This window comes from Vulpes lagopus, chromosome 4, assembly GCF_018345385.1.
Source record: "Vulpes lagopus strain Blue_001 chromosome 4, ASM1834538v1, whole genome shotgun sequence".
NCBI lineage: Eukaryota > Metazoa > Chordata > Mammalia > Carnivora > Canidae > Vulpes > Vulpes lagopus.
Window position 1 is genome coordinate 49,222,124 of NC_054827.1, and position 25,221 is coordinate 49,247,344.

A 25,221-nucleotide genomic window follows, 5' to 3' on the forward strand; every position below is an offset into this window, starting at 1 on the left:
CAGTATTACTTTATACTTAGATTTCATTGGTTCAGATAATTTTAGCAAATAGAAGATTGCTTCTCCTTTCTTGTGTTATGGAATAAAAATCACTATTGACCAAAGTAGAAAGAATAGCATTATTCTTCATTTCAGTAAAGAAGGGAAAGACTGAAAGAGGAAAAAGGGAAAGAAAGAGAAGAAATAGTGAGAAGGAAGAAGAAAAAGATAGATGGAAGGAGGGAGTGATAAAATATTGTCAGGATACCATGACCCCCACCTCAAACACATACATACATGGAATTTCACTGCAATTCTGGAAGAAGGGAAAAAATAATTCAATCTCATTCTCTTGCCTATCACCTTATCTTAGGGAAAGTATAATTAACTCCCTCCATACAGATTCCCACTCTAATACCCCCAAAACAATATATAGATCCAACTATGGATTCATATGTGCACACCCATATGTAGTTCTCCTCCTCCTCCCCCCACACAAAGATAGTTAGATACAAGAGCATAAATCCTAAAGATAAATGGTGGGCAAATAAAAATGTCTGAGGTTCACTGGGTTTAAAACTAAGCTAATAGGAAATGACAAGATGGATAATTCTGAGAGAAAGTTTTGAGAAGACAAATCAATAGACTAATTCATTCAGAGTGTGTCTGTTGGGTGTCCACTTTGTACTGGGCATTGTGCTGATTATGGAATAGGCATTGACAAATAAAACTGGTAAATTGAAATGGGCAATAGAATTTAAAGGCATGTTTTGAATTAGTAGAACACACCTTAAGTATCATATATAACCTTACCATCATTTACAGACAGGGAAGCAAAGGTTCAGAAGGGTAAAGTGATTTTACGGTCACATAGCTACTAAGTGCAAGAGCTGGGAGCAGAGTCTTGGACTCTTCACTCATCAGTTTCATGCTTGCTTTATTATGTGATGCCAAGAATCCTGTGGATTTGACAGCAAAACCAGAGAGCCTGAATTAACACAGTCAAATAATCTCTATGTGGTGTTCAGACTGTTATCAATAAGCAATCAACTGGGGGAAAATTATGTAAACTGTGGTATATTGAAACAAGAGAACACTGGGGATTTACAAATGAGTGTCTAGATCTACAGTTGTTTAAAGGAAAGTCTTACCATAACACTGTGAAGTGAAAAAAAGTCATGGAAAATTATATCTGGAATAATCTCCTTCATGTAAACTGTGGAATCAGCATTTGTATTTGTATACAAATGTCTGGAGTGAATGTTCAGTGAGCTATCCCAACCAGTTATCTCTACATGATGGGATTTAGGGATTATTTTACTTTGAGTATCATCGTTTTTAGAAAAAGATTTTAAAATTATGTCAATGTATAAATAAATGTTAACTCAGAACCAGAGTAAAAATAAGAATTACAGTAGAGAATGTTAGATATTAGATGTGAGTAGATAGGAAATGATAGGAAAGAATTTAAGCAATTATTGGAGTGATCATACAGTATTTATACCAAATGCTCATTCCTCAAATTAAGAGGGGTCTGATCTTTTCAAGTTTACCCTAGTGACCTGAAAAGATTGTAATTAGGAAATATTTCCCCACAAGTACATTAGGTAAGAGGGAAGTGATAAGCAGAGAATGTGGTGGCCCACCAGACCCTCTGGGGAGGACAGAAGTTCAAAGAGCTCTACTTCAACAAATTTTGAGATTACTGTAGAATTAATGACAGCAACCTCTAGGATCCTCTAGCAGGCTAGAGGTATCAGGAATAAGACCTGGGTCCAGCAGTAGCTGTAGAGTAGAAAAGAGGATTCAGAGAATGACTATAGACCAGTCACTGTACACCTTTCCCCCAGGCGCTCCCCACTAGCCAACCAGTGTGTCCTGCCCTTCTCATGGTTCAGCCATGCCCACTCCCTGCCCACATGCTTCTGTCTCCCAGCTTTGTATCTTTGCCCACCAATTTCAGCCACACTGTGTTGCCTCCTGAGCCACAGTCTCCACCAATCTTCCTGACCTGACAGGTGGCACACCATGGACATACAATAGGAGCTGTCATTTGAATGGAACTTTCCAGATCCAAATGAATTCATATATTACCTCACTTCCCCTCCAGAGTGATCAGCTAGGCAGGAGACAATAAAATGGAGACTCTGGAACTGCCTGTTACTCTCCCCCATCCCACCTTCTTAGACACTCACTCCCTTGCTGTCGGCACCCATCTGTTCCAAACGACCTACAAGGCATCCCACGTTCCCACCAGCCGCGGCTTGCTTGCTTAAACATCCTTCTGACTGAGGTACTTGGTGTTTGGCCTGTTATCAACTGTTGGGGACCATCAGCTAATTTTAGGGCAATCATGGGGTCCATCGTGGAAGTCTCCTTTGAATTATTTTGGATCCTGGACTAAAGTAGGCAGCTCAGCAAAGTGTAAGAGCTCAGGCTCTGAGTCAGGTCGCCTAGATGGGAAGTACAGGTGTTCCAATTACCAGAATCAGGAAACCCTGTGTTTTCAGATTCCTCACCGGTAATGTAGAGATAACAAGATCCACTACACAGGTTTCTTTCAATCCTCATAACAGACTCTCCTCATTCCAACATTCTCACATGAATACCCTTTATGGACAAAGATACTATGAGGATTAAATGAGTCAATACCAAAAGATGCCTGGCTCACTGTAAGTGCTCAGTAGATACCAGCTATTATCAGTTTAATCATTATTCTGACAACTACTCCCCTACATAAGATTTTGCTAATAAACAATAGCATCTGCTGCTGCCAGGTAGTGGAAGAAGTTCAGGGGTGTGCTGGGCCCGCCTAGGCACTTCTGACAAGCAGCTGGGCTTTCTCTGAGGGGAAATGGTCTAGCCTGGATAGGGCCATCATTCACCTGGATCTTCTCCCACAGGTATTTTACAGGCCAACCAATAACATGAAAACAGACAACTAGAACATGGGGAAGATAAAATACACAGACATTAAGTGAAAGCCAAGCAATTCAATTGTGTCCCTTTATGTCAAAATATATTAATCTCCCATTAATGGCTGAGTGGAGGTGGACGATGACAAAGCTGTTCCTTGGAGTCTGGGGAATAGCAGTGCCATTAGCTTTCTAAAATTAAATTTTCCCAAGAAAGTTAGTAGAGCATAGAAGAGATGAACTCCTGGATAAAAATGAATTTGCCTCCATACCAACATCTACCACAAACTATTCCTATACTGATGTAGGCTCTGTGGTAGGGGTTCTAAATCAGACTTCTGTCGAAACACTCAAGGTTCTGAAAATGGACTCAGCAATCTTTGGATTCCCTCTGAAATCAGGACAGTGACCTCTACCTATTACCTTATCACAAATTTCCTCTGAAATGTCAAGATTGAGTTTTCTGCACATGTTGGAAGCTCATGACTCTGAACATAACTCCTAAAGGTCCCCATGACAACTCCCTCAAGAACTGCCATAAAATAATCTCATTAAATTCATGCATTTTGGCTCCAGACCATGCCTTCCCATAGCCACATTATACACACCTGTTACCCTGAGGCACTGGTGGGGGAGGACGGAAATGGAGCACCATCCAGACAACTCCCAGAACACTCAATGCTATTCAACTTACACCTTCCTTACTACACAGTCCTCATAACAGAATCTCCTCATTCCAACCTTCTCACATGGGTACCCTTTACGGATGAAGAGAATGAGCTGAGGGCTTTTGTTCCCCAGGGTTACTTCAAGGCCGGCAACACCACAGAACTCATTCTCATTGGAAACACAAATCATGGGATCCTTGGGTGGCGCAGCGGTTTGGCGCCTGCCTTTGGCCCAGGGCGCGATCCTGGAGACCCGGGATCGAATCCCACGTTGGGCTCCCAGTGCATGGAGCCTGCTTCTCCCTCTGCCTGTGTCTCTGCCTCTCTCTCTCTCCCTGTGTGACTATCATAAAAAAAAAAAAAAAAAAAAAAAGGAAACACAAACCATATGGGAATAATATCCTTTAATTTTAGGACACTATAACACAGTGTGCAATGCAAGAAGGAAACTCAGAAAAATCTTAGTTCCAATCTGAACACTGTCAATTAATATGTGTTTGACATTGAGAACCCTAAAGTTACCTTGGCAAAAACACTCTCTGACCTGAAAATGGAACTGATAATAGGAATATGTGAGCACTGAATGAGAAAATACACGTAAGACAGCACATCCCTAGTAAATAGTGTAAAATATATTGTTGTATTCTTTTAAAGATTTTATTTATTCATGAGACAGAGAGAGAGGCAGAGACATAGGCAGAGGGAGACTCAGGCCCCTTGCAGGGAGCCCAATGTGTGCAGGACTCGATCCCAGGACCCCGAGATCACTCCCTGAGCCAAAGTCAGACGCTCAACTGCTGAGCCACCCAGGTGTCCCTATTGTTTATTTTTATTAATAGACTATTATTTTTATTAATAGACAATTAGTTAATAGTCTGATGCTTCAACTTCCACAAGCATTTTTTTAATGTAATCCTAGATAATATCATAGCAGAGGCCAGAGTCACAGCTCTTAGTAGTTAGTAGATACTGAATTTTAGCATAATGACAGTTTGATGATACAGGCAGGGAGCCAAAGACTGAGTTACGTAGCCATCTATAGGCTATGGGATGACAAAGCAAATGGGGACTGCGAATGTTTGCAATGTATCTTAAGGATACTAAGAATATAAATCTTCATTCATGTTCCGTGTGACCCTTAAAGTTATATAAGTACTCTACATTTCGTACTTCGTAAATGTCCAATCTTCCTTAACATTTTCAAATGCTTCAGGGTAAGACCCGCCCCTTAAAACACTCATTAGGTAGATTAACTGATTTTTATGAGGAACTGTAATTTAACCAGGAATTTGCTACTCATATATAAAGAGTTTTCCTTTGAAAGGCAGAAAACATCACAACTTTTGTCTGCCTTTCTCCCTCCAGGCCTGATTTAATCATATGTTGCTTTAATTTATTTCAAGCGATTGTAAATGTGAGATTCTACTTGACCATAACCTACATATAATACATTTCTGACTACTTTCCAAAAGGATTCCTTTGAACTGGCCCTTGTTTTATGAATGGACTTTAGTGTGACTTCATGGCACAAAAGACTATTCCTCTTCTTTACAATGCCAGCACCTAAAAGAGTCTAACCTGGGTTGTTTACAATAAATGTTTTTAAACAAATGAATGAAATGCAAGAAAGCTGAATTCCTCTGGGACTACGCGTGGCCCTTTAGCCCAGTTTGACATCATCTGAGCCACTCCATAGCTGTTTTTCTCTTTGTGAGCCCTAGGTAACCCCTGATGGAGTTGTCCATTTCTGTCCTTTTCCCATCCAGCTCTCCAAGATCTGGAGGTAAATCTATGCAGGATGATGCTCCTTCACATCTTAGCTCTAGGGGGATCTGCACAGAGAGAAAAGAACATAAAAATGGTAGACGTCCCTACCAGGAAAGTATGTAAACCATTTCAGGACCGCCTGTTCTTCAATTAAATCACAGTGAACCAGAAACATTGACCACACCACATCCTTTCATCAGCTATCAAGCTGGGCCTTATTTAGATATAATTATATCCAAGAGCTTTCTTTAACAACTTCCCAGAAATTGCTGCAATTTACCCTGGGACATTTTCAAGCTGCCACTGCACAATAATCTATCTAAAAACACATCCAAAGAGGCCTCTTTGCATTGAGCAGTGAAACCAAATTGAATCAAAGCTTCTGAACAGAGATTTAAAATGGATTTCTGACACCTGCTGTGTTCACAGAGCACTCTTAGAATTCAGTTGTCTCCTGCCTGGAGTAGAGAGAACAATGCCTCAGAAATTTGAAAAAAAAAAAAATTTAAAGGAATTTTTGAATTTGGGACCAAAGATAAACCAAGATTACATTAGCAGCAATCATGAGCTCCCAGGGTCCAACATGTTTTTCTAGAGAAAGTACTTTTTTTAAAGGTTGTTAATTGTTTTTCAATAGAAGTTGCTGGGGTGCCTGGGTGGCTCAGGTGGTTAAGCATCTGACTCTTGATTTTGGCTCAGGTCATGATCTCAGGATCCTGAGATAGAGCCTGGTGTGGGGCTCCACACTTAGCAGGGAGTCTGCTTCTCTCCCTCTCTCTGCCCCCCACCCCACTTGCACTCTCTCTCCAAAATAAATAAATAAATCTTTAAAAAAAAATTCTCTCCCTCACCTCTTGTGGTCTCTCTCTCTCTCTCAAAAAAAAAAAAATAGATTAAGTTGAGTAAGTTCTTAAGACATCCATTTGTGAGGTGGTTAATATAATATGTCATAATGGCAAATTATTTGAGACAGCTATCCCTCTGGATCTCCAACAAGATAATGGAATTACAGCATTACAGAGTCAGGAGAAAACTGAGATGTTCACTAATTCACTGTTTGCTATTCCATCTGATTGTATATTGTGTCTCTGATTGCAGCCATGGCTGCTCCATCTCAGCTTGACCCTCACCAAGTGTGGAAGGTGAAGGATAGAAGTGCTCTATTCTTTGTTTAGACTATTCTAAGCATTTGTAAATTCTTCCCAAAGAAACTATATCTCTTTCCATAATTTATTGACTTCTCTTCTACTATTTGGGTTGGAATTGGGTTTTAAGTCACTGGGATAATCAACCACAGACACTAATGGCAAAGGAATGTAAACTTTAAGCACCAGGCCTAGACACATATCAAAGAAACTATTTGCTGACTTAATGGCTAATAGATTAAAAATAGATTTTAAGTACCAAATATCAGAGAACTTTTATGCAACTGGTAGAAACAGATATTTTTAAAGTTTTCTGGAGATCTTCAAATACATATTGAGATGTACATTTTCATGCTTTCTATTGGAATAAATTTTTTTAATTCTGAAATTGTGATAAATGAATATGCAGCGGAGTGAAATTAGCATGTGGTATTACAGACTATTTCTTCAGCTGGGTGTCAGGCTCCTGGAATGCAAAGGAGAAGCAAAGACAAAGAACTAGTAGTTGCTTCACTTGGTGGCACTATAGCAGCTCAGCAAGTATAGCAGTTTTATTTCACTTTAATGGAAAAGAACCCACTAGCCTTGGTCAATTTTTCAAGTTCTCCAACCATCCTCTTCTTTTTGTGATAGTGAATGTCATAACTGTCATTGCCTTGGTCATCAACTCTGAGACTTGTATGTGGAATCATCCCATGTGTACATAACATTACAACTTCTGAGTTCAAGAGTCACAGATGTATGTTTTTTAAGCCAAAGACCCCCAAACTTTCCTCTACATAAGAACACACTGTCCCTTTACTTTCTCCTTTCCCTTTATCCACGCTCACTAAATCCACCTCTCCGTCCTCACTCAAATCCCCCCTTCAGTAGGATTCCTCCCTCTGGTTAACTCCTGGAGCACTTTTCTCTGGATTTCTGTTCAAAATACTCTTCTGATTTTCCACCTGCTCCTCCTTTCCCTCCCTTGCAACTCATCCTCCTTTATTTGTTTTTAAGATTTTATTTATTTATTCATGAGAGACACACACAGAGAGGCAGAAACATAGGCAGAGACAGAAGCAGGCTCCCCTGCAGGAGCCCGATGCAGGACTCAATCCCTGGACCCTGGGATTATTCCCTGAGCCGAAGGCAGATGCTCAATCGCTGAGCCACTCGGGCGTCCCAATTCATCCTCCTTTAAATAGTGTTCAAATATGTATGCTTCTCTACCCCCCTCCAGTAGCACCTCCCCTCCCCCAGACCAAGCTACTATCATCTCGCACCTAGACTGACTGCCATAGATGGCGCAGTCAGTGTGAAATGTAAATGTGATCATGACATGGTAATGCTTCACCCCCATTAAATCATGAGCTCTTCGAGGACAGGATGCCAGCTACATCTTATCCAGCAGTAAGATGCTGCTTCCTACATGCACTTACTAATTTTGAAGTGAGAACCAGTTTTCATGACAACTACATTCTTCATCCTACCTATTCATGTGTGCTATGTAATGTGCATCACTGACCAATCAACAGAAATTGGTTCAAGGGAAAATTCAATTCCCATTACTAAACTAACAAACAAAAAACAATCTCAATGTTCATGCTACCCTCACAGATGGGGTTGATTCTCTGGTTTATCTCTGGTTAATAGGAATGGAGAAAAATGTCCACTTGTAATTAGATACCACCTACAGATTTAAATCTCCTGAGAGTTTCCTGCCCTAATAGTTGCTGAATTGGCAACTAGGGATGACAACTTCTCAGAAAACTTTATAGGAGTTTCAGACCTTAGGTCCCCAATTATACTCTTTTTATGTTGTTTTATGTTTAAAGAGTATAGGAGCTGGACAAATATCATGATGAAAGGCAAAGGAAACAAATACCCCTGGGAAATCTAGAGGGATGGAATTAAAGGTAGAGGGTGCATGCATTTTTGTAGAATCCTGCAAATTCTAACTGCTGAATGAAGAACAGTTAAGAACAGTTGGAATGGGAACAGGAACTCAAGGTTAGTCTTTCATCACACCAGGCAAGAATCATTTCTGCCTCATGAGATAAGTCCACTTGATAGAGGTGTCCTGGCTATTAAAAATGACTAAAAATTCTCTCATAAAATACTAACATGGGCTACTTATAGTAGCAGAGCCTGCAGTGGCTTGGAGAATTCTTTTGCTGCTCTGATTGTACAGAGATCCATTAATTAGCTCCAGTGGAATAAGGAAGGAAACCCTGGGCCTGAACCAATGAGACATAACAGAATTATGTTAGTCTCAAGCCATCCAAATGGCTTTAGATATCATGTGCTCAGAAAGACAGACATTTTTTTCTCCAGGTTTCAATTTCTATGTATCAAACAAAAGGAAAACCAAGCATTCATTTGCTATTTAAATGCTAAAATCTTCCTTTGGGTTTGCAACCACAAGCTGTTGTAATATCCTGTTCTTCTTTGTAACTGATAAAGAAACTGTCTTTCTTTTGGAAGAGAGTATAGAGCAAGTGTTGGGATTTGTGTAGTTTAAAAAGTGTCCTTCTAGGGCACCTGGGTGGCTCAGTCAGTTAAGTGTCCTACTCCTGATTTCGGCTCCGGTCATGATCTCAGTGTCATAAGATGGATCCCTGGGTTAGGCTCCATGCTCAGCGAAAAGCTACTGGAGATTCTCTCCCCCTTCTTCTGACCCCCATCCAATAAATAAATAAATCTTTAAAAATAAATAAATAAAAATTAAAAGTGTTCTTTTACAAAAGAAAATACTGTAGCCCTTCACACATATCATAAAGGAGTAAATTAGGCCAGAATTATTAGCATATTTGCTCACCTTACAGAAACCCTATACACTTTGATGAATCAAGTGGTGATATTTGATTGAGAGTAATATTTATTTTTTAAAAAACCCTAGAGGGGCACCTGGGTGTCTCAGTTGGACAAGTGTCTGCCGTTGGCTCAGGTCATGATCTCAGGGTCCTGGGATAGAGCCCCACATTGGACTCCCTGCTCTACCAGAGAGTCTGCTTCTCCTTCTCTCTGCTCAGGCTCTCTCTCTGTCTCTCTAAAATAAATAAATAAATAAATAAATAAATAAATAAATAAATAAATAAATATTTAAAAATAAGTATCTTTTTTTGATAAAAACCTACAGCACATGTCATCTAAAAATATTTAACACTTATTTCATCTCTGATACTATAGGAAAAATTGAGAATTTTTTTAAGTAAAAATAACCAACAAAGCAGAAGCCAAAAATGTGTAAGACAATAATGGTGTAAAGATAAACATGGCCATCTTAATAAGGTAGAGAAATGCAACTTCACTTAATTTGAGAAAGGATTGAACATATTACCAGATGTGTTCCTACTGGAAACTATAGGGCAAAGGAAATAGATCTGCACCCCTAGGAAACAAGCTCGGTAAGAAGAAGATTCCATATTTGGTTTACATCAAGGAAATAAAAAAAGTACGTATTGGCCTAACAGTAAACGGCATTACATAAGAAACACTTCCTTAAATGGTTTCAGCTTTCTATATAAAACATTTTAAGAAAGGACACATATACTTTCTTAAAATCTAGGTATTCAGAAAATTTGTGAAACCATTACTCATATTAAATAATTAGTATTTTACCATGTTACGTTTGACTCATGTTCCCCTCCAGGTTGACAATGGCTTGCAAGATCTGGAATACTCAGTGGTGCTGCATCTGGCCCTAGGGAGGAGAGGACACCACTTGTTTCCTATTCATCCACCTATAGCTGGAGGAAAGCTACGTCCTCCACTCATAGCACAGATAGGCTCCCACCACCTCATGCTTCCTCGTCAGAGATCCATGAACAAATCAGAGTCCCCAAACCTGACTCCTCTTTCCAAGTCAGTAAATGTAGCCAATTAGGCAGAAACTGTTATTGCCACTCTCTAAACCCTAATCTAATGACCAAGGGAATCTTTTTATATCATTCTTTTGTTGGTGTCAAAAAATGGAAAGAACAAAGACACCTTCATAGAACAGTACTTGCAAAAATCATATAATTCTTTTTTTTAAGATTTTATTTATTCACTCATGAGAGACACACACACACAGAGAGAGAGAGAGAGAGGCAGAAACACAGGCAGAGGGAGAAGCAGGCTACATGCAGGGAGCCCAACGTGGGACTCTTTCCCGGGTCTCCAGTATCACACCCTGGGCCGAAGGCAGATGCTGAGCTACCCGGGCTGCCCCAAATCATATAATTCTATCATTACAACTACTAATCAACAAAAATTTAAAAATAAATGCAAAATTTGATAGTAAACTTGAGGAAAAAAAAGTTCCTTAAGATATACTTTTAGTGGTAGACTAATAAATTGCTTGGATGGTCAAGAGCAAACACAAATTAGTCAAAATACTAACTAGTTACCAAAACTAAAATGAAAATAATGGAGGAGAGAAGGAAAACAATGGGTTCTGCTGAGAATGCCATGATAGAATATGAATATAAATCAGGGTACTTTTGCTTAGGTACATTTCCCTTTCTCCTTTCTCTTACCGTATTACAGAGCAAGCCTCTACCAAAGGCAGTATTTTAACATTTCATAAGCCAAGAACCTCTCATCAAGGAAACATTTAATTGTTTTACTTTGCCTGAGCAACAAAATATCATCAGACCAAAAGATTTATATCCCAATTAGAGACATAAATCACCTCTCCTGAGAGCCAAAGGAGAGTCTACATGATAAAGAAAAAGTACAATTCTAATACAAAGCTGAAAACTTCGGCCTTTTGTTCCATTTATAATCCTTCCAACATCACTTTCATTTTAGTCAAATATCTGAGCTCCAACTTTGGAACTTGCTGAATTCATTTTTAGAATTTCATTTTCTAACACAAAATGTGATGAGTTCTGGGGATTAATTAAGTGTAGCATCAACAAGGATTTTCTCTTTCTGCCTTTAACCATGTACTTCCTTTTCATTTCCTGTAAGTGTTTCAGGGCATTATGACAGATCAGGAAACTAAACCACATTGGTATAATTAAATTAAAATTCTACAAATAAAGTGTGCACTGCAGCTTATTACTACCTCAGCAAAGCAATCCAAACTAAACACCCTGTTGGAGTGCTCCAAACAAACATCTAGATTTCTTTGTTACTGATATATTCCTCTGACTTATGATGGAATATGGTATCAGTTATCATTGTAATACTGGAGTAAAAACTGCAATGCTTCTCTTTTCTCTCTGAATGCAGCAAATCCATTAATAACACTGCAGATTGTGGTTTATCTAAGATAAAAATAACTACTTTCCAGAAGGTTTTTTTTTTTTTCTACATAGAGAGTCCATTTGTAAATAGATCTTTTGTTCACAAACTCTAGCAAAATTACTCCCTTCCCTTTGCATTTATAGTCTGTATTTCTTTTTTTTAATAATAAACTTATTTTTTATTGGTGTTCAATTTCTATTGTTGCTTTTATTACAGTAATACCTTAGAAATTCATACATGAATAAAAATTTAAAGTTCATTTTGTTTGACCATCTTATTTTATAGAAATAAGAATTGGGTCCAAAGAGGTCAACAACAACCTTACTGCACCCAAATACTAAGAGTCTGCTATAAATAAAAGAGCAATATCCTTTAGCCTTTCTTATACCTTTTAATAAACAAGATTTTAAAGAATTAAACCATTAATACAAGTCACATACACAAAGTTCAGTCTTCACACAGTTGGTGATAGGAAAAGAAACAAAACTAAAATTCAGTCCAATTTATCTAGTATGAGGCTGGATTGTATCATCACCTCCCCTCCCTTGTCCCCATCCCCCCCCCTCAATTCATATGCTCTTAACTCCAGTACCTCAGAATGTAAATGTATTTAAAGATAGGATCTTTAAGGAAGAATGGAGTTAAAATGAAGTCATATGGGTGGAACCTAATCCAATTGGCCTGGTGTCCTTATAAAAAGATTAGGACAGACACACACACACAGAGGGAAGACCACCTGCAGACACAGGAAAACAACCACCAACTATAAGTCAAGGAGAGAGGACTCGGGAGAAACCAACCCTGCCAACCCCTTGATCTCAGAGCTCCAGCCTTCAGGCTGTGAGGAAATATATTTCTGTTGTTTGAACCACTCAGTCTGTGGTAGTTTGTTACAGCAGCCCGAGCAAACTACACAAATACCTTCTACAGAGAATCACTACATTTTATTTTCATCCTACAACTACTGATTATGAAAAGATCACACAAAGAGAAGAATGAGAGGCATCTGATTTTTCAGTTTCCAAAATTCCTACCTGGCTTGGAAATCTAATCTCTGCTGGTTTGATGTCACTGTTTAGGATATTCAGACCTTAGTTTCTATTTCTCCTAAAAGTCAAGGTACATAGAATAATCATATAAATAATACATATTTGTATTGTGTTTATTGAACGAATTTATTTCCAAAGTCATTTTTTATTTGGAATTCTTAAAATTTATTTTGATTAAATAAACAAAGAAATTAATAAATTTTCCTCCTCCTTTGTCTTGCCCAGTGGGCCTGGAGCACACACTGTACCTGAACCCTCCTACAAACTCTCCCCATGGCTCTGAAGTTGATTTGTGCAATCACCTCCTCAGGCCCTACACCTCAAGCCAACACCTGGGTATATATTCCCTTCAGTTCTGAAGTGACCTTTTACTTTACAAGAAGTGCTGACTCGTAAGTGTAAGACTGTTTCTACACCTACGCAGACATGAATAATTCATCTCCAAAAATAAATTTTAAAAGCAACAAGATACAATTTTAAATGTTGAGGGAGTCCTAAATGTATTATGCCTTACATAACTGTACCAGAGGCTGCCATCTGTGTTTACCTTTGCTAAGAGAAGAACATAGGCCTCATTCGTCCACCATAGTCATGGGCATGACCCTTCCTGAGGTGCCACGTTCACAGACCAAACACCATTACTAACAGTTCTACAAGACTCTCTGGGTTCTTTGGCTGTACTAGAACTTATTTTTAATTGGGGCTTGTCATTCTGACATTTTTCTTATAATAACACTGGAGCCGCAAGCCTATAATACTAAGGAGTCACACATTTGAAACACGCAAAACTGAATTCTAAGTTAATATTTCCAAGTTTTCTTTAAAAAGGAAGAAGTTAACATAGTGTGACTGAATAAAATGCATAAATCATATACACAAAAATAAACGCACATACACAGGAAAATGATCAGAGGTTATATCAACAGTGGCATTTAGGGTCTTAAATGCCCTCTCCACAGCAGAAAACTTTACCACTTCCTGGCATATACTCTTAGTTAGGTTCTTAATACTTCTTTTTCTCAATCTTGTCATTGATGTAATGGGAATAATGACAATTGCTACCACAGTTATCAAGACATTAAATTTGATCACAAGTCAAGGTGCTTATTAGCATATTACCAGACACACATTACCTTTCTAGCTAAATGAAAAAAATCCACTTGGGTTCTTACTGACAGCAAGGAGAAATATCAATTAAATGTACTAAGGTAGTATGGGGCCTAGACTCCCTGACCAGTTTTAGGATAAAGGATGACCCTGTCATGTCCCAGGGAAAGTCTTGCCTACCTCAAGTCTTAGATCTCTTTGGGGCAGACCTTCATATAGTCAAGAGTGATGCCCTGGATTTTACCATAACAGAACTTTGGAGATGATAGAAATCCAGGGGAACAACTGCATTTCTATTTTAATATTTGAAAAATTGAAATGCAAAGAGATTAACACTGGTCAATGTCAGACAAACAAAAGCAGAGCTCCCCTGAATATTCAAAATGGCAAGATGTTACGGGGCAGTGCTACTGAATAAGGAGGAAGATACTCCAGTTAGAGACCTCCTGTGTCTGTTCCTAATGTCCCTCTTCTGACCATCTGAGTGGGAATAAAAGTGCAGGTGGAGTGAGGAAACTCTTGGGGGAACACTGCGGAGCACAGGAAATAAAACCACTATCATCTAAGCTGCAGCCTGGGCTCAAGTTTGAAAAGCAGTATGAGATGAAGCTCAAGTAACTCTTACTTTTCCTTGGAATTCTCAATTTGGCTTATCTGTTTTACACAACCAGGAGAGAGGATGCTACTGGCAGAAAGGACACCAAATATTTTGACATTATGAAAGTTCAAGAAACTGGACAATAGAATGCGAAATCACCAGGAAGATAACCCAGAAAATGTGAGAGTGGGATTAAGAGAAAAGAAAGAAGATGGATTAGCAGTTTCCTCTGCTCAGTGGTTCAGAGAACAAATAGTTTTGTATTCCAGAAGGCCTGAAGCTAACTCTAATGCCTCCCTATCTCACTCTGAGATGCAGTAAATGACATTTTTTTTCTGTTCTGTGGATGTAGCAATTCTCTCCTGTACTTTTTAAAATATGAACTTTAATTTTTCTCCCTTTATAGAAGTAATGCGTGTTCACTGAAATCAATCAGAAAATAACAGAAAGCCTCTAAAATACTATCCATGATCCTGTCACTCAGAGATAATAATCACTCTAGGATCCAATAACAGTGAAAGCCTTAACAACAAATATATTCATAATTTCTTGAGTGCTTAGGCACTTTTGTTATCCTCACAATTGATTTTGAGATCTAGAAACTCTGACCTAAAAATTGTAATCTGTGAATCAGAATCAGGACAGATTTCCACCCCAGACATGAAGCACTCTTCTGGAGGCTCAAGTGGTGCAGGAGTGCTTTTTATCCTGAGGTTCTCAAGAAGGTTTGTGTGTTATCCACCTTTAGCTTTATTCATTCTCAGGCAAAGTATATATGATAGATCTTCTGGGCTACTTTAGAGGTAACCCTCACAGTTTGCAGAAATGTACATGTAAGTTTCTACTTTGACAATGTTTTTACTACTCCCAGACAGTGTAGTTTGTAGGAAAGTGGAGTTTATAGAAAGAAAAAAGGAAAAGAAAAAGGGTCTGAATAAAGCACATCAAGTCTTATTTTCTAACTATAGGGCCAATATTAAATGGAATAAACAGACTCTTTACACCACATTAGACAAATTCATAAAAATGTTAAAACAAAAAATTTAATGTCACTAGTTGGAGAATAGACTTACAGCACTTTAAGAAAGCACTTCAAAGATCAACTAGTTCACTTTGCTGGCCGGCATGCAAATGTTAAACTACCTATGACCAGTTTGTGTTTTCTTCAGTCATGAAGACTGGAGACTCTTGGCTTTATCCTAGTAGTTTCCCAACAATAAAATTCTTAAACTAACCCAAAACAGAACCTGTCTAAAAAAAGACATCAAAAATATTTCTCTTTCTCTTACTAAAACTCCCCCTCTCCTTGGAACAAAAATCAATTTACTTTCATCTTTTACCATGAAGACTTCATTTATTGAAACCAATTTTAGAATGCTGAATCATGTTCAGCTTGTACTCAAACATGACAATTTTTGCTTTTTCATGGATCTGTGTCCAACTCTGCCTTCCCCAAGGTAACAAGCAAATCCACACAACCTAGCAGTGGGAAATATCTTGTTTATGTTTAAATTGTACCCGTTGTGCAAAATGGCATATTATGTTTTACATATGTTGATTGTAGTTCAAGAAATATAGTAGTTTCTCTGCAGATTTGTTTTGCTGAGTTTAGCTATGGTACAGTGGTAGAGAAGGGGATACAGTAATATAGCACTCTGCTTTTAGAAAGCAGTAGAGAATTCTAGTTCTGAGTAAGGTAAGTAAGCATACACCATTCTTTCTCCTTTCAATAAATGCAGTTATAAATCTGGACAGGATTCATAAAGCAGCTATTTGAGAACTCTGGAAAGTAAATGACAACAGCAGATTAGAGAAGATCAGAATATAAAATCCTATCAAATGGTGGTGAACTCTCCCTTCTTTTTCCTGCCAATAAACTTGGTGTGGACTCCAGGCAGCACAAAGCCTGAAATGAACACCAAATGTAGGTAGAGAAAGCTCCAAGAAAGACATTGAGCTCTGGCTTCAGGAAAAGAAAGGGGCTCTGAATGCTCAGAAAAATTTATATATATTCTCTCCTTACCATTTTCTTACACCTCAGCATTCACCCTGGCAGCAGCATTGATAAGGTGCTTAAAATTATAATGGAAGAGAGCTTTCCTCTCTGATAAAAGGAGCAGGAATCCCAAAAGGATGGGATAAACCAACATTGCTTTTATTCATCACTGCTTAGTCCTGCACATGAACAAAGTTGCAGGAAGTATTCAGTATAGCAAGGTAACTAAAACCTTAACTTTCTGGCTGGAAGACCAAAAAAAAGGAGACTTAGAGAATAGCAAAGTACTGGGATCACACCCTCAGCCAAAGGCGGACACTCAACCATTGAGCCATCCAGGCATCCCAGTTTCTTGGCGAGTTCTAAAAAACATTTAGAGGGCAGCCCGGGTTGCCCAAGTTTGGCACCACCTTCAGCCCAGGGTGTGATCCTGGAGTCCTGGGATCGAGTCCCACGTCGGGCTCCCTGCACGGAGCCTGCTTCTCCCTCTGCCTGTGTCTCTGCCTCTCTCTCTATCTTCCATGAATAAATAAATAAATAAATAAATAAATAAATAAATAAATAAATCTTTTAAAAAATTTAAATTAGATTAAAAAACATTTAGAGGACAAATAATTCCTAGTCCCCTAAACTTTTCCAGATGTCCTAATAAAGGACTTTAACAAATAAATCTACAACTAACAATCATACTTTATGGTGAAAAAAATGGAATGATTTCCCCCTAATATTGGAAGCAGAGCAGGGATACCCACTGCAATCACTTTTATTCAGCATCGTACTAGAAATTCTAGCTAGTGCAATAAGGGAACAAGAGAAAAAAATGAAAAGCATATGGATTGGGAAGAAAGAAAACCACTCCTATTCACAGACGACAAGTGTGACCATGTAGAAAATCCCAAGGATGCGACCAAACTTCCAGAACTAAAAAGTGACTTCTCATAAGACCATAGAACACAAGGTCAACACATGAAAATCCATTGTAGTTTTATATACCAGTAACCAAAATGTAAAACCAACACATATCTAACACAGGCACATACCTAACAAAATATGTACAAGATCTCTATGTTGAAAACTACAAAACAATGATGCACAAAATAAACAAATGGAGATACAATACAGTATTCATGGACTGGAAGTCTCATCAGAGTAAAGATGTCTACATTCCCCAAACTGATCTACAGACTCAACACAGTTCCAAAGTTCTAGTAGAATTTTTGGAGATACAGTCAAGTTTATTTTAAAATTTATGTGTAGGACACGTGGGTGGCTCAGTGGTTGAGCATCTGCCTTTGTCCCAGGTTGTGATCGGGAGTCCTGGGATCAAGTTCCAATGTCGGGCAACCCGCAGAGAGCCTGTTTCTCCCTCTGCCTGTGTCTCTGCCTCTCTCTCTCTCTCTCTGTCTCTATGAATAAATACAAAATCTAAAAAATAAAAAACTAAAAAACTAATAAAATTCATTTAAAAAATTAACTCAAATCATAGAACTGAATGCAAAATGTAAAAAAAACTATATAACCACTAGAAGAAAGCAAAGGTGAAAATATTTTATTACCTGATATTAAACCAAAAATTCTTAGATATAACACCAAACACACATACACACACACATATATATAGGAAAATTTGATAAGTTGGATTGTGTAAAAAGAAAGAGAAGAAAAGATACATGCTGAGGGGAAAACATTTGCAAAACACATCTCTAACAAAGGACTTGGATCCAGAATATATGATTCTCAAAACTCAAGAGGAAAAGAACAAATAGCTCAATTAAAAAATATGCAAAAAGGGATGCCTGGGTGGCTCAGAGGTTGAGCATCTGCCTTTGGCACAGGGTGTGATCCCAGGGTCCTGGGATCAAGTCCTGCATCGGGCTCCCTGCATGGAGCCTGCTTCTCCCTCTGCTTGTGTCTCTGCTTCTCTGTGTTTGTGTGTGTGTGTCTCATGAATAAATAGATAAAATCTTTTAAAAAATGCAAAAGATTTGAGCAAATGCTACATCGAGTAGTATATAATGGATGGCAAATAATGAAAAGACACTCATTAGAATGATTAAATGATTAAAATCTTAAAGTGCTGGCAATACCAAGTGCTGGCAGGGATGTGGAGCAACTGAAACTCCCTCTCTCCTACTGCTGGTAGAAATGCAAAATTTGAACTCTAGAAAATAGTTTGTCAATTTCTTATGAAGTTAAACATACACTTACCATATGACCATATGACATTCCCTTCCTAGGTGTTTAACCTAGAGAAATGTAAATTTATATTTACACAAAACTTGTTCATCGATGTTACAGCAGCACTATTCATAACTGCCTAGAACTGAAAATGAACCAGATGTCCTTCAACAAGTAAATGGGTAAGTAAATGGAAGCATCCATCCATACAGTAGAATACTACTCAGCAATAAAAAGGAACACGTGACTGATACATGCAACAACTGATAAATCTTGAAGACATTACACTGAAAGAAGTCAAGTGCAAAGGGTTACATATTGTATGATTCCATTTATGTGGCAATTTCAAAAATATAAAACTATAGTGATTGGTGGTTGCCAGAGTTTGGAAGGAGAGATGCAGGAATTAGGCAGCTTTCTGTTGGTAGTAGAGCAGTTCTGTATCTTGATTAGGGTGCTGGTTTTATGAATCTATACTTGCCTTAAAATCCCAACTGTATACCAAAAAAGTCCATTTTTGTATGTTAATTTTAAATTCTAAAAGAAAATAAAAAATAAAAACAGGGATGCCTGAGTGGCTCAGCAGTTGAGCGCCTGCCTTTGGCTCGGGATGTGATTGCAGGGTCCTGGATCGAGTCTCATGTCAGTCTCCCACAGGGAGCCCGCTTTTCCCTCTGCCTGTGTGTCTGCCTCTCTCTGTGTCTCTCATGAATAAATAAATAAAACCTTTAAAACAAATAAATAAGTAAATAATAAAAAATAAAAACAAACGTGATAAATACATAGTCATTTACATGGAAAAACAACCGGAATATGTACATGGATGCTTATCAGATGGCATTGCCATTTTATTATAAGCAACAAACTATGTCTATCACTGGAATGTTGATTTCTGTAAGACAAAAAGCTTAGCTTTTTTTTTTTTAATTTTTATTTATTTATGATAGTCACAGAGAGATAGAGAGAGGCAGAGACACAGGCAGAGGGAGAAGCAGGCTCCATGCACCGGGAGCCCGACGTGGGATTTGATCCCGGGTCTCCAGGATCGCGCCCTGGGCCAAAGGCAGGCGCCAAACCGCTGCGCCACCCAGGGTATCTCCAGTATCCCACAGAACCCCTGGTATTTAAAGAAGGCACTCAATACTTTTTGAAAGATAAAAAATTGACTAAAACTAAGTATAAATGGTTTACATTATTTCATTTTGGTGGAGAACAGATACAAAATGGAATTTAATAAGCAGTTAGTGAAGGATAAAAGTTCTAGAAAGATAACTTACAATTACATACCTTTGTGCTATTTTTGGCTGAACAGGAGCTGGTAGTTGGAATATTTAGCATATTCATGAATTTATAAAATTTATAACATTCATGAATTTATAAAATTCAGTGTGCATATGTGTCCCTCAGCGAGGACTTTACTATGAAGTCACTTAATTATAAGAAATTTTTAAATTGAGGTATTGCTCAATAATTCATTAAGCTACATGCATGAGATTTGTGGTAAAATTCTCCATTTGTTTTGTTTTGTTCTACTGGATAAAGCACTAAATACTTTTGAATAAAACTCAGGATTCATACATGGTCATATGTGATCAAAAATAAAATTTCAGGGTTCTTTGTAAAAAGGTGAAATTTTCCACATGCACAGATATTAATAGTACGTTCCAATTCCTAATTACACTGCTACTACTATAAACTGCTCAAAAAAAAAGTTTTTAGAAAGCTAAAGAGAAAGGCCATGTGTATCGCTTTAGAAACCCAACATTTACCATGAAACAGTAGAAAGGGAGGCTTCTCTCCAGAAAAGATCATAGAAGAGTTTTTCTGAGCAGAGAATGGCTGACCAAGGGTCAAAAAAAAAAAAAAATCCAAATCAGACAACCTTAGTTCAAAATACTGGGGTCTTCACTTTCATGAGGACCAAAGCAACATCAATGCATATATTAAGTGCTGCTGAAAATAGCAAATAGCAGCATGAGAGTGGGTCAAAACTGTTAACCAATGACACAATATATAAAGACAATATCTGTTCTAGGGTTTTTCTCCAGGCTACTTGACAGTGTTTTCTTATGTTTTTTTAAAATAGTCTAATTTAAAATAAAGCTTATTTCATTAATAGTTCAGAGACATACAAATATAAAATCTATAATATATAATATTTACTATATCATATATAGATATAAAATATTTTAGATCAACATTCAAGTTTAAAGTGGCCACACCTAGGTGTTTCACCTGTTACACCTTATCACAATATTGACAGTTAATCTTACTGTAGTATGCACACATGGAATTACTGATTCCATGTGTTATGGAGACTCCATAAAAGAGTCTCCTTTAAATTTTACAACCAAACACTTAAAACACAACCCAAACTTAAACTGTGATAGAAATGGGACAGATTCCACATGCATCTCTACTATTGATATTCTCAATTCTTTGAAATCTATCCATTAGCCCCTGAAAATTACTGAAAGCTACTCCTTGGACTCCTATTTATTGAAGAGGCTTTTTGTAGAATGTAGGATTTACGCCAGAATAACCTCTAATTGAAAGTTAAATATTATTTTCCTATTGATTTTCTGAACACTCAATTTTTTTAATTAATTTTTTTTTAGATTTGATTGATTGATTGATTTGAGAGAGAGAGAGAGCACAAGGGCAGAAGGGCAAGGACACTCCCCGCTGAGCAGGGAGCCTGATGTGAGGCTCAATCCTAGAATCCTGGGATCATGACCTGAGCTGAAGGTTGATGCTTAACAAACTGAGCCACCCAGGTGCCCTTGACCACTCAGTGTTAAGTTCCATGAAGGCAGATCTCTGTTGTGCTCATCTCTAGATTTCAAGGACAAAATGGTGGACACAGAACAACTACAAAGTAATGTTTTTGAAAAACAAAGAATGAATAAATGCATATCTATAAGATTAGGACTGGAAGTAGGATTATATGATTAAATTTTAGGGATCATTTTGGCATATTCCTAGATGATAGATGCTGTACAGTTCAATGACACGTGTATTCTTTCACTCATTCATTCTGCCAACCAACGACTCTGTTTGGTTTCAGGATATTTTGGGTTAAGTTCTGTGTTCAGGGCCAGGGACACAAAAATTCCTAAGAAGATATGGTCAAGGATCTCAAGTAGCCTAAGTCTAGTGCACGACACATACACATATAGACCTAATGTAATTAATACCAGCCTAGTAAACCTTGAGAACTATAATAAATATATCAATAGTGAGCTCTAGTAAGAACATAATTAATACAACAAGAATCAACGAAGAATTCCTTGAAAAGCCAATGATTCAACTAGGACTTAGAAAGATATAGATGAAAGGTGGCAAAACTGTAAATTGTTAAAGGTGTGAACTTTGAAGCCAACCATGTGAGTTTGCACCCCAGTCTACCACTTGCTGGCTGTGTGATGTGAGCAAGTTACTTAACCTCTTTGTGCATCAGATTCACCACAATACCATGGATAGGGGAGTAACTAGTTAAGTAGTTAATGTAAAGCACCTGTGACAGTACCTGAACCAGAACAAAAGCTAAGTATTGGTAAGATGAAGAAAGAGCAAGACAGATGTGACAACCTAAAAAGTTGCAAAGTGCTTAAAAAAAAAAAAAAACAACAACAAATCACATTTTTTTTTCCGCCGGAGAAAAAATAAAAGCATAGAATACATTAAGTATAAATTATGAACCCTGGGTGAAGTGTGTTTTGCTAACTCAGAGCCAGTTTTTTTCATTGATCTTTTATTACAATCCATGGATTCTCCACCCCCAATAATGCCCAGATGCATCTGCATTCACTCAGAACTCCACACGTGGGATCCCTGGGTGGCGCAGCGGTTTAGCGCCTGCCTTTGGCCCAGGGCGTGATCCTGGAGACCCGGGATCGAATGCCACATCGGGCTCCCGGTGCATGGAGCCTGCTTCTCCCTCTGCCTATGTCTCTGCCTCTCTCTCTCTCTGTGACTATCATAAATAAATTTTTAAAAATTAAAAAAAAAAAAACTCCACACGTAATTTTCGGAGTGGGTTCACAAATCAAGGGTGGCAGGCACTCCTTCAACATCATCCCTGAGCTGCAGATAACAGAATGGTCTATGGCTGTTACAAACTTTCCAGAAGAACCAACAGCTTAGCATGGAATTTTATACAACCCCATGTAATTATGGGCCTTAAAGTAGTTAGCCAAAAATTTAAACCTGAAGCCTGAGAGCACTGAGACAAACAGGACACAAAGGACTGGACAGCTCCTTCTCAAATCACAGAGGGGTAAAGAAGGCAACCAGGGCTGGCAGGTCCTTGTCTGAGAAGCAGACGTGGGTGGGCAAAGGAGCAGGTAGGTGGTCCCCCCCCGCCCCCCCCCCCAGGAGGACATGAGGGTGCTGGCCAAAATGTAGAAATGGAGCGACTTTGTACTCACGTGGTGAAGGAGCCAGGGGGAGCCGAAACTCTCCGCAGGTCGCCAGCGGACACCTGGTGCATACTAGAGGCAGCAGGGAATGAGCAGCGAAGACAGTCAGCACAACAGCGTGGACAGACAGGGAGCAAGCCAGGGGAGAGAAAGAGAGACATACACAGTTTAAACAGAAATTAAATGAGTGCATCACCACACAGTGAATGAAAAGAAAAGGAAAATCCAGCCAGCCACGGACATAATCCAAAAAGCCGGTGATTGCGATGAAGCCAACAGGACACACGGCAAGGGCCGACTCTCAGGTGAGCCACGGAGCAGACCGGAGCATGGGGCAGGGCGCGGGCAGGTGCAGCAGCAGTGCGGACGCTGGGCAGGGCTACAGGTGGGAGGCATCGGTGTGCTCCCCTCTCGCTCCAGGTCATTTGGCACATCCAAGGAGAGGATGTGCACACACATGCATACAGGCACACACGCACTAGAGAGGGGTAGGCTAGCACAGTAAACTCATCTTTGAGGAAAGTCCAGGTAAACTTAATCCTTTAACATAGTCCTCCTAACTCCAGAGCTCTGGAGGAAATTTGTGTCAAAAGACAACCATCGTGGAAAGATGCCTAAACAAAACCTTTGATGATTCTGAAGGTAATACCAGGAAAGCCTAACTTCATCACAGTGATGCTGTAATTCCACTCATACTCTTGGTAGAAGAGGGAAGCCATAGACTTCTCTATTTTCTCTCTTCTTTTATAAAGGAAAGAACCTTCAGTAGCTATTACAAAAGATGAAACATAAAATTTAAAAAACTAAATCCAAAATTTGTTGTCACATTTACATAATAGTTCTCTTCGCTCTCTCAGACCATTTGAAGAGCTTTTCTGTAACTGTAGTAGGCACAGCAGCCCCATTCCTCTTTTCTGCTGGGTATGTAAGTCCTTACACATAGTCACCTATGAATCAACTCCTTGTTTTCCTCAAAGGACTATCATTTACAACCAATAATGCTTCTGAGCAGCCAAGATGATGGAATCCAATTAACCGAGTTGCCCAATTCAAAGTTTGCCAACTAAAAATCTTGCCCCTGAATATTATGATCGCCTTTCACAGTGTAGTCTTAATTACCAGTGAACTCAGGATTTCAGCTTGCTTAAGATCTCCCCAACGACCTGAGAAATTTTATATTTCTGATCTCTCTCAAAGGTGCTGTTCAAATAGGGTAATCAAATTTACCTGGGTACCATGTTACTAATATATAAATATGAACCTAGATAATTTCCTCTATTTCTTTTTGGGGGGATGATATTTTTTAGATCTATGTTATTTTGAATACGATCTCAGAGAAATGTATCTGATCCATGAGCAAGCCACTTATTCAATACATAATCATGTCTTAGACATACTGGTAGACACTGAGGACCCTAAGAGGAATCTCTAAGCATGAAAGAGAGACACGTAAATCAAGAACTATATTATTCTTGATAAATGGTGTGATGAACATAACCTAGAACACTAACAGGAATAGATAGATTAGGGCTAATGGCTAGAAGTAGATAGAACACTAACGGCTAGAAGTAGATAGATTAGGGCTAATGGCTAGAAGTAGATAGAACACTAACGGCTAGAAGTAGATAGATTAGGGAAAGTGATATTTCAATGGAGTCTTGAACTTGAGCAAGAGTTAACAGACAAAAAGGCTGGAAGAGTGACAGAAGTGCAAAAGTATGAGGATGCACAAGGCAGTCCACTGCCCCAGAATAGCAATGATTTCTGGAGTGAAAGACAAGGATGATGGAGGCAATCAAAAGGTCCACAAAACTAAGGAATATAAGTTTGACCTTTCTAGAAAGATCCTTGTAATTAGTCTAATGGAAAAAGCATTGTGTGAAGGGCAGTGACACTGGAAGCAAGGAATCATGACCATAGTTTAGTGATGCTGTGGTGAGGTAACTTATATGGCCTTTGAACAGAGGCTGTAACACTAGCAGAGGGGGTAGATGTTGTGAGTTAAAAACATGGGAAATAGGGGTGGCTGGGTGGGTCAGCTGGTTGAGCGTCTGACTCTTGGGTTCAATTTGGGTCATCATCTCAGGGTCGTGGGATCAAACCCCATATCTTGTGATATGGGGTGCACACTCAGTGGGAGGTCTGCTTGAAGATTCTCTCCCTCTGCCCCTCCCCTGCCTT

At 38.7% G+C, this 25,221-nt stretch overlaps 1 protein-coding gene across 1 annotated transcript in view; it reads right to left on the reverse strand.

Annotated features, from left to right (window-relative positions):
• DGKI (diacylglycerol kinase iota) overlaps positions 1-25,221 on the reverse strand; it is a 427,088-nt gene that overhangs the window by 127,028 nt on the left and 274,839 nt on the right.